We start from the raw sequence: 10,859 nt of genomic DNA, 5'->3' as shown, positions 1-10,859 counted from the left end.
GATGTATGGGAAAGTTCACTTTTCACAACTTGTTGAATAAATAACTATTTCTCCACTAGGAAAAAATAGTGAACGATCTCACATAATGTCATAGATTACGTCCTTATTTGGAACTTTTAATTTTGCGAAGTGTGAGATTTGCAGCATATACAGTTCTCCGTAAATTCTACTGGGAACAGCGACCAGAGCGATTGGTTGGAACTTTGAATTTTGCCGTTCGTGTATTACAGCCATTGACTTAGGTTCGAGCTGCAGCACCCACACGCAAAATTAAAAGTTCATCTTTTATATTTTATCAACCTAGGTGAAATAATAGCAGTGAAAAAGTGCTATGATTTCGCTGTCGGCAGATAAAATAGCGTATTCATCTCTGCCCAAATGTTTATTTAGACACTTGGGGTTATACCATTCGCCTTCGGCTCATGCAATAACTCCCCAAGTGTCTAAATTAACATGTGGACAGAGGTGAATAATCTACTATTATTGATTACGCCTACCTACGCGTCACGTTTTGATAATCAATATCATTGCACTAGTCTAACACATCCGCATTTGCAACGAATTTGACAATAATATGAATAGAACCTGTCTTTAGTTGTATGAACTTGTTTTTCTAACAGAGTAAGAATACAATGCCCGATTGTGGCGTGGCATCTGAAATACATATAAGGAAATGTTGGTGCGTTGACTAGTTAGTTAAATCAGACATTTACCCGAACATTATTTGACTTCTCACGTGAATTTTACATTTCCTTATGTATGTTGTCGGGTTTTTTTGCCTTGGGAAGCACTGGGAAGTTAGACCCACGTCAAAAAATCCTACTACAATGCGCTCGCAGTTTCCTAAAGTCCGAAAACGGTTCCTCAATTTTTTTTTGCTTTTTCTGTCCCTTTTTGTGTTTCCGTGAAATTTCTTAATTTCATATTTTCAGTAGCAAAAAGTAGTCGCATTGAGTTTGTGCGACTCAACAAAGCATATTGAACGAGCGACTTTACCACATTGGATTCTCGCATTAAACAAAATTGTATAAATACCAATCGATATTTAAAGAAGACAAACAGATTCGTAAGTCAGTGAGAGAACTGAAATATTATGCGAAATATATGCCATTTTAACTGAATCGTTTTTACACGGAAATATATTTTCTATGAAAACCCATAAAGATAACGAAAAGTAACAATCGTTTCCAACATGAAATATATAGACCATTGGATGCCTACGGCCATACTATTATCTATGCTTTGTGTCTGTAGAATGTAAGGCTACATCCCCTAGAATAATACATCATATTTTTCCGTTGAGTTCGTCCAATTTGCCTTTTATGAAAAAAAAAAACGAACGAAGAAATTCTATCTTTTATGTGGAATATTTTGTGCGCTCCAAATCCGATTATGCAAATATAGATTTTCTATTTTATATGATGGTAAAGGAAGAGGCACTATTTAAATTTTGAAACATTGATTACAACAATTTTGAGAGAAGAAAAGGGATGACGTGAACAGGAACGAGGTGAAGAAGTCCCATAGTGAGTGGGTTTTATGATATCATTGGCGGAAGTATAATGAATGTTTGATTAGAACAAGAAGGACGATTGATAATTAGGGAAATTAGAGCAGGGAAATCAAATTTTCCTATTTTGAATATTTTCCTACGAAATTACGATGTTCGAGCATATTTTTGATGATATTTTGTGTGGGTTTGTGATGCTATTGGTGAGACATTCTACGTTCACATAGTGTACAATCTTTCAGAACAACAAATGGATCGAATACTGATTGCGAGATTTTCCTTTAGACTGTAATTTTGTCATTTAGACTGCAAAGTATCGATTACGGAAAACCAATTCCCTGATTCTTAAGGTTATGTTACTGGTAAGTTCTAAAATAAGTAACATCATTTGAGTCAACACACCTCAAGCAAAAGTGATCGTAGTCGATACGACAGCTGCTGCCAAATAGAGCACTATTTTGTATGAAACAGGTGTTTACAGTAATTTGCAGTTGCATGCATGGCAGAGTAAAGTAAACCAGGCAGTCGCGCTTGATTTGACTAAGGATCTGAATTATCTAGTGGCATTATTTTTTGCAAAAAAAAATAAATAAATAAATTTATGTCAGTGCACTAGTGTTCATTTGGGCTCATTTTCATACAGTATATTAGGTCACTTATTTGATATTTAAAAAGTGAACGGCTCCTGCCTGGTTTATTTTACTATGTCATTCTGAATCTTTGCCAAGTTAGTACGAAAAATTAGGCTTTGTCGACAAAACACTTATTTCTTTATATCTACGAAGGAAGGAGGTAGAACGGACAGTATCCACTAGTAAAAAAGTTTATCGAAATTGGTTCGATTGTTCCTATGCCATTTCTATAAAGTTGAAGCCATAAAGAATTTTCAATGATTTTCTTAGGATTTTCTCTACCCTTTTTGCTGGATTTCAATAGATTGGTGTTAAGGAATCTCGCGCCGCGTCATTCACAATAATTCACAAAGTGACATCTTCCTTATACAAAATGTGAATTATTGTGAATGACGCGGCGCGGCGCGAGATTCCTACCAACCAATGGATTTTCAAGAATTTTCTTTTAAAGTAGTTTCTACTCAGAGCCAGTGAAATTTAAGTCTGAATTTGCTTCAGTTGTGTTTCAGCTGATCCACACAAACAAACAAAACTGTCAACAAAACGTCTTTATCCGCGGTTCTACCGGCGTGCGTGCAGCAGCTTAAAACCGTGTAAACAAGTGAAAACAGTTTTGATTGTATGTTTTAATCAGCTGAAAAACAGGAAGCAAATTCATGTTGAAATTTCGCTGTCTCTGACTGTATATAGTTTTCTGCGGATTTTTATAGGAGTCTCTTCGATTTTTTATGACGTTCTGATGAATGAATTTTAGAGTTTACAGAAAATTTCAAAGGATTTTTTTCGGTTTTTCCACTCTCGTCGTGGAATATCGATTTTTGTCATTTTCCCCTCGTACTCTGTTTTGTACGAAAAACATTTTGAAAATATTGGTACGAGATGTAAGTAGTATATCTGCTGTAATTTTCCTAAAAAAAAACTAGTGTCAAAAATAAGTCAAAAAGAATTCTTTGGACACTTGTTTCTTATGAAAATTACGACATTATTGAGCTCACACATACTCGCGATTTAAAGACCTGACAATGATTTTTTCATATAAATTGGAATGTCAATTCGTAACTTTTTTTTGCGTTAAACTAGCTTTAATACACCTAGACAAAAACTTTCTGAGTGCATACGAAATTCACCAGATAAGAGCACAAAATCTCGCTCCTTTGTACACTCACATTCCTAAAGAGTCATATTGAAAACATTGTCACTACATTTTCCTATCGAATTTCTAACATAAAGGAAATGTGTTCAGTGGTATTGGTTAAAATATTTATTCCGATGCATTTAATAAATTCAAAAACTATTCAATGGATGTATACAAACTTTGGTGGCAAAATTGTATATTTTATGTGTGTGTTGATTTTATCAAAATCTCCTCAAATACTTCACAGCTAAGTAGGAGATCTGCATAGATACATATAGTTACAGTCATATATGTAATCTATACTATAAAAATAAATATCGGTGCACTTTCAACTAAAAGCGTTCGGTTTTCGAACTCAAACAGAAAGAGTTGCATCAGTAGAAACTTTTTAAAGGGCCATTCACAAAGTATGTACGCGAAGAATAATTAATTTCCGATCACATCCCGTTGCCTAGTATACAGTGTAGAAGCCAAGAGAAGGTAAAAAATGTCGGAAATGTCAGAGACTTCCTCCCCCCCAATCCTAAGTATGTAACGTAAATTGTGACTAACCTCTATACTGAATTTAATAAAGTAGAATGAATGATATGATTCAAAGCACTAGCTGCAAATATACTTTTTGAAATATTTTATTCATTATATCGATGAATATCCTCTTAACAAAATTGCGTTCTATAGGTAAATAAAATGGACAGATTCAGTTCGGTAGGACAAAATTAACTATTTATGTATCGAAATCTGTTGTTACTGAATAAATCTCTATTTCATCTAAGCCACGAAAATCCACTGGTCTCGCTTCGCATAGATAGGAGGTCTTCCTTTAATTTTTGTAATTCAAGAAAATATCTAACGCGTCCATAATTTCAGACGATTTTTTTAACTCTACAACGTTTCCTCCCACGTCAGTTTCTATCACTAATATCTATCAATAAAAGCTACTATAGCTAATGGAAACGTTTCGTTCTTATGACAAATTTAATTCCAATTCAAGATCGTTGCATATTCGATTTCTCAATTTGCTCAATCTCTTTTTTCAAATAGACAAGTAAAAGTATTCCATGTCTTCGTCTTCAGTCCGAGCAATGGCGGGAGAAATTGAAAGGAAGTATCCCAATTTTCCTTATAGAAATATGCTAAATTTATGTACATTTATAACATTTTGACGATTTAGAGGAGCTGCTGTATATGTGTGTATTGAATGTACAATAAAAGGGTGCCTTTTTATAAGAACAACAACAACAACAAAAACTATAAAAAAAAACCATTTTCGCATTTGGTCGCTATAATATTATGCTTTTCGTATTTGATTTAATTTTAATATAAAAGTTTCAGTTCGAATTCAATATCGATCTACCGCTTTGGCATATGTGACATTTTGTGTGTTGAACAAGACCGACACTATTGAAATTCTCATTTTATTTTCAAATGTCCAAAAAGTTTTCAAACAATCACTTCACAGACAAACATTTCGATTGAAAGTAATGGGCGAAGTGGGAAACTGTGTTTTAACACCATGCCTTGATGAATTTCGTATAATAAAAAGCTGTAATGCAGGCTACTAACTCCAGTAACTGATTATTGTCTTCTAAGGTCAGTTCAAAAGCTTATTTTACGTAACTTTTTGTAAGTCAGGACAAAAACCTAAAGCAATGAATAAAATGTAGGTTACGATAGTTTGTTCGTCTTTAAAATGTACAATTTTAGATTTATCAAAGTTTTAAAAGTGATCGATGTTACCAGTCAATTAGGTTATATGATAAATTTGAATTCGCTCAGCGATTTTCCAAGGGATTTTCAAATTTTGTGCCACAATATCAGAATATGGAAACACTTTGTTGACTGGGAACATAGATGATTTTTAAAACTATAAAAAACCACTGTAGACAAGGGATGATATTACCTCCCTAGTAAGGTAAAAAAAACTATTCACCCCAATGATAGTGTAACTGCGCAACGTATAAAAATGAAGGTATGGAGTAGAATATAAATGTCTATTTCGGTTAAATCCGAGAAAGAACATAACCCAATAGACAAATGGTGCGCAGAGCTCACTCTATGAGTTTTGTTCGGAATGTTATTGTTCAGAAAATTTTATTATATTTTCAAAAAAATTCCCACATTTCCAGAATTTTTCCAAAAATTTTCCACATTCCCGATTTTTTACAATTTTTTTTTTAAATTAAAAAATCTAGGAAAATGTGGCAAATTACAAAAAAAAAATATATGCAAAAATGTCTTCTCCCAAATTCATTACTTGATGACAAATTGTAACATTTACGATGCTCCGCTTGAAAGGATTCAACTAGGACGAAAGCCGGTTTGCCCTAGAATTTTCGTCATCCTCTGGGATACGTTGTTGTTTTGTCATTTCCTATCTCATCTCTCCGTTCATTGTATGACAAACACAGAGCAGAGTGTGATGTTATTATTAGACAACCATCAATCCTCCGTACAGATACGAAGTAGACAATGTGCTAGATATAATTAACTTGAAACAAATGTTTATATTATTCATTATTCGTAATTCAACATACTTCCGTTGGAAAAGCGCATATCTATCCAAGATAAAGTAGGTCAATTAATAATATTATCAGCTTGAACAATTCAATGTTCCAAACTCTGTCATTACATCATTATCATCTTCCAAATAACCGCCATATCACAGAGGTATTGTTCGTAGAAGCAGAAATTGCGTATAGTTTATTAAATTATATAAATTATAATGATTTGTCGGCAAAAGGAATGAGAATGCATAAATCCTATGTGTCATTGTTATATATAGTTGTACTTACAAGGCAAACACATGTTGTATCTAATTGATTTCAGCATGTAAATGCTTTGATGAAGACGATCTTGTACATCTACCGTTCTTTGGGAGCACGAATATGCGGGAATTCATTATTATCTAAATTATATCTGCTTGTTAGTCTTGTAAGTAATCTTATCAAATTTCGAAATCCGCTTCACAAGAAAATGATAAAACTCGCATAACTATAACCAGACCCGAACTGGTCATATATATGACAACATGGAAAATGACATGTACACTTTTTGTAATTTGATTCATTTTGCCATATTGCCGCTTTTTGGTCACGTGTTTCAAGCTATTTTTCCCCAATTAAAGCTTTCGGACTTTTTCTTACATTTCTCATAAAGTCATAAACGCCTTTTGGTAGCCAGTTCGGCCCTGACTTTAACTAGGGATAAGGTTTTATCTGTACTGTAACTGTATTGATCCCAGAAAACGTAAATTTTCAGATTTTTATCCCTCGTTGTGTTCTTTCGACGTTTTCAGCATGTAAAATTTCTTAAGGGAACAACAATATCTCAAACGATATCAACAAAGTTGACACGAACACTTTTTTTTCTCTGCTTATCTCTGCTTTTATCTCTGCTTTATCCCTTCATCATTTAATTGATTTGTATTTTTAAAAAAAAGCAAAATACACAGACCCAGGAAAGAAGTGGATTAACGTTCCAACCATAGTCCCCAGTAAGACGTAACTCTCAAGTATATATCTACGGACGCGCTAATAGTGTAACAACAATCGAAAAGAAAAATGTTTATTGAATCTTCTGACCCAGATTCCCGCATCTTCCAAGGCCACACGTGCATATGTATATGCCGAGTGTTTAGACACTCCTCACTACAATAATGACGATGTCGTACCATGACATACATTTCCAAAGTTACGCACCAAACAATAAAATTTGCCTGTGTTGTTACAGTGATAATGTAAAATGAAGTGATGAGTTTACCTTAATGGTATTATGTTGTATCCAGTAAACAATAGACGTACAAATAGAAAATACATGATTTGCAGAAGCAAACAGTAAATTAGTTAACGAGAAAATTCAGGATCGTCTACTTTACCAGTACATAATTTTAACATATCGATTGCAAAATTCAAACATACAAGACATGTTAATGATGCCAGCGAGATGGAGGACAAGCACAAGATATGGTATTAAAAACAATTTTAATTAAAGTAATTTTTATTGGAATTTTTGATTATGTACACCCTTTACAATATTACCTAGTTGGCGCCTGTCCATGTTAAGTGTATAGTCAAATCAACTGTGCGGTCGGACGTTTGGTACACACATTTTGTACATAATCGAATAGATTGTAGAGTGATTTTATTGACTATATGGTAAGAATTGATCTGTCTTTCCCGCAAATTCATCTGCCTAACCGCATAATTCAGTCATCCACCCGTAGTGTTTTATTTATTATTGGAATTAAAGTAGAGTGATTACGGTCACTGGGAAGAATAAAAAAAAAACTTTGTGTTTACCACTGAGAACAATAGGAAATTCCAATAAGAGCAAAGCGAGTTGTTCGGTGACCAAATAACTATGTGACACTCATCTATCGAACTAGTTTTTCCGGAAAAGTTTCTAATATTTTATACGAAGCAAATAAAAAGCATAAAACGTACATACGTTATTGTCAACAAAAAGCAAGCACACTCATTGTTGCGATTTAATCAAACAAAATATAATCTTCTGGTTAACGAAACAAAAACAAGAACAACATTTTTTGTCGTAGAACACAACTTTTGTTAATTGGAAAGCACACATAAAATATCCATAAAAGCGATACACAAACAAACGATAAACTTCTGAAAGTTTTCTTAAATTTACTCTGTTTCAATATTTTTCTCGCAGATCAGAACAGAATTAATCCGAAATAGAGGAAAACGTTGAACAATCAACGTGTGTGCGCAACAATATAACTAATATGACTTCTAAAAAATCAATGTGATCGTAATCTTAATAATTTATCTCGCTCTATCACTGGGAACCGATAATGCCGGCGGAACCGAGGCAATAAATTAGCTATTTTGCAATTAAGCTGCACAAGTATTATATTTATAATAATGGCAAAACAGCTGAAAGTGATGAAATTAGTGAATGTGTAAAATTGAGATTTGGTGACTGTAGTGATAACGAAGTCAAAAGCCACAATAATTCGGTATGCAAAATTAGCTCACTCAACCTGCAATGTTGACGTACGTTCCTTCTTTTAGTATCAATTAACGCACCGATTCTTTCCAAAGACTACAAAACTACAAAGAAATGAGGGTAAGTCCACATTATAACAATTTTTCAATATCTTTCACCCTACTATACGGACTCTCGTACATTATGTGCATATCGCTCTTCTACTATCTTATCGACATTATATTTTCGTTTTTAGACCCGTACGAAGTACTGGGGTCTTATAGGTTTACGCATACGTCTGTAACACGTCGAATTGGACTCCCTGAGTAAGGGGAAACCTATTGTGGTTGTCTAGAGATGCCAAATCCGCGAAAAAAAAATGTCCGTCTGTCTGTCTGCACGATAACTTGAGTAAAACGCATCCGATTTTGAAAATTCTTTTTTTTCCCGTTTGGTAATGTCAAAAGACAGGCTAAGTTCGAAGATGAGTGATTTTGGATCGACCCCTCCCGAGCTGTGGCCCAATAAGTGCTTTACGGTTTTTCGAAGATATCTCCGGACATTTAAACGTTAAACTTGATACGTCAAATAAAAGGTATTTACAATACCGATCGACAAAAAAAAAGTTTATGGAAATCGGATGACCGACTCGTGAGTTAGACCCCTTGGTGTGGAACAGGCACAGGGCGGCAAGCAGTTTTTGCTTGTAGGTCGGCCACATTTGAACATATTTCGTCTGTTTTAGCTTTATTAGATAGGTATTGACCGTACCAATCAGGGAATTTTTTTTTTATTAAATTATGTTCTCCGGAGCGTGAGCTAGGTCTCTTGGAGTGAGCTCTTATCTGGCTACTCGGAAGTACAGTGAACGTGGTGTATTTTGACAATATCTCGAGTAAATTTTGACCGAATTTCATGATTTTTTTTTTGTTTGAAAGGTATTAACGAATGTAAAGCGTCGGTACTATTTCCGGTCTCCTAACAAAATGGCTGCCGGCGGCCATATTGGATTTTAGTAAAACGATATAAAGTGCGAAAAATGATGCTTAGAGAGTTTCTGTTAACATGGAAATAATGTGTTAAGTGTGAGGGGTTTCAGGGATTCCATATATGGACATCTATATATACCTATATACAGCTATATTGAGCTATATACAGGCATATAGAGCTATATAATAGCATATTCCTCTGTGAAATGTTTATTTACAGTGAAATATAGGTAAATATAGCGGTATATAGCTGTTTAAATAGGAATTTATGAAATTTGACTTCGTACGGGGCTGTCTATATTGCCTCCGGCAATTTAATTGTATATGATAACAAGGCAAAGAGTGGATAATGTAAGTGATTTAAAAGGAAGAATAGTTTTTCAGCAGAGAAGAAAATGAAGTAAGAGAAATGAAGAGTTTCACATTAAAGGCTTTTGATACGAATAGGTGTTTCGTACGGGTCGGCGTTAGCTATGTTTTTATGGAAATTGCCGGTTATTACACATTCACGGACTTACACGAAGAATCATCGAGGTTCAGGGTTGCATTCTTACTTAAAATGTTCAAGTAGATATTTTGTCCGCCACATGTAATACAATCAGCGTCTTCATTATTTGATGTCTATCGAGAGTTAATCCCACCCAAGCGTGGGTTGAAGAACCGGGCCATTGGAGTCGTATGCTAAGCTTTCGTTCGCCCACTTTAATTCTTGCATAATGGCATCTCTTGCATTATGTATTTGGGTAGCCTACCATCAACAGGGTCTTTTGTATGGATTCTATTCCGAAGTGCTATATGTGGAATTCACCTTCAGCTGCATACGCATTGAATGTTGCTACAGTCAATCTTTAAAATGTTAACTCAACATACAATGATCTAATGTGTTTTTATTCAAAATAAATACGGAATTTATTCAAAATGTAGCATTTCGAACACGCAAATGTTTTATGCAAAGGTAAGCGGTGAAAATATTAAGTTTCATGTTGAATTTGTATAAATAAAAGGGAGAATTGCTAAAGCAGCCCAAAATGGAAATATATTGTATGATGATGTGGCGATGCATACGGTCTGAGTCGTACAAATAAACGATTCAAGCGTTTAAACGTTTGCATGTAAAATGTATTGTTTCAAACAGTCAATGATACGAATTTTCAAACTAATTGATCATGCATATAGACATTATTTTGAATCAATCAAATTGTTTGATGACATTGAATGAACTCTCATAGACGCAGCGCTGTCCCTAATTCGAAATCCAAATAATTTTTCAATTCATCATATTAATACGGTATGGGTATTCAGGCAACTTACTGAAAATGTAAATAATTCAGGCCTTTACATACAAATATTTATATTCATAATTATCGTATTTAACCGTTTCCGGCTCACCATGTAAATATCTTTCTGTTCCAAGGTCTGACGCGGTCTCGAAAATCTTTGACAAGCATGAAATGTGATGAAACAACAAATTGTTATATCCACTGGTCGAATGGAATCAATCCGGCCAGTGGATATAAAGTATAGTTTCCACTTAAAAAGAGCACTCCGTTTAGCCTCCGTTTACATGACAGTTGTAAAATAGAACAAAAGAACTGTCACGCAAACGGAGTGGAAATTGAATTTATTTCAATTTTTTACTCCGTTTA

The sequence above is a fragment of the Bradysia coprophila genome (assembly GCF_014529535.1).
Source record: "Bradysia coprophila strain Holo2 chromosome X unlocalized genomic scaffold, BU_Bcop_v1 contig_12, whole genome shotgun sequence".
In the NCBI taxonomy this organism is placed as follows: Eukaryota; Metazoa; Arthropoda; class Insecta; order Diptera; family Sciaridae; genus Bradysia; species Bradysia coprophila.
Note: the sequence above shows the minus strand (reverse complement) of the source record.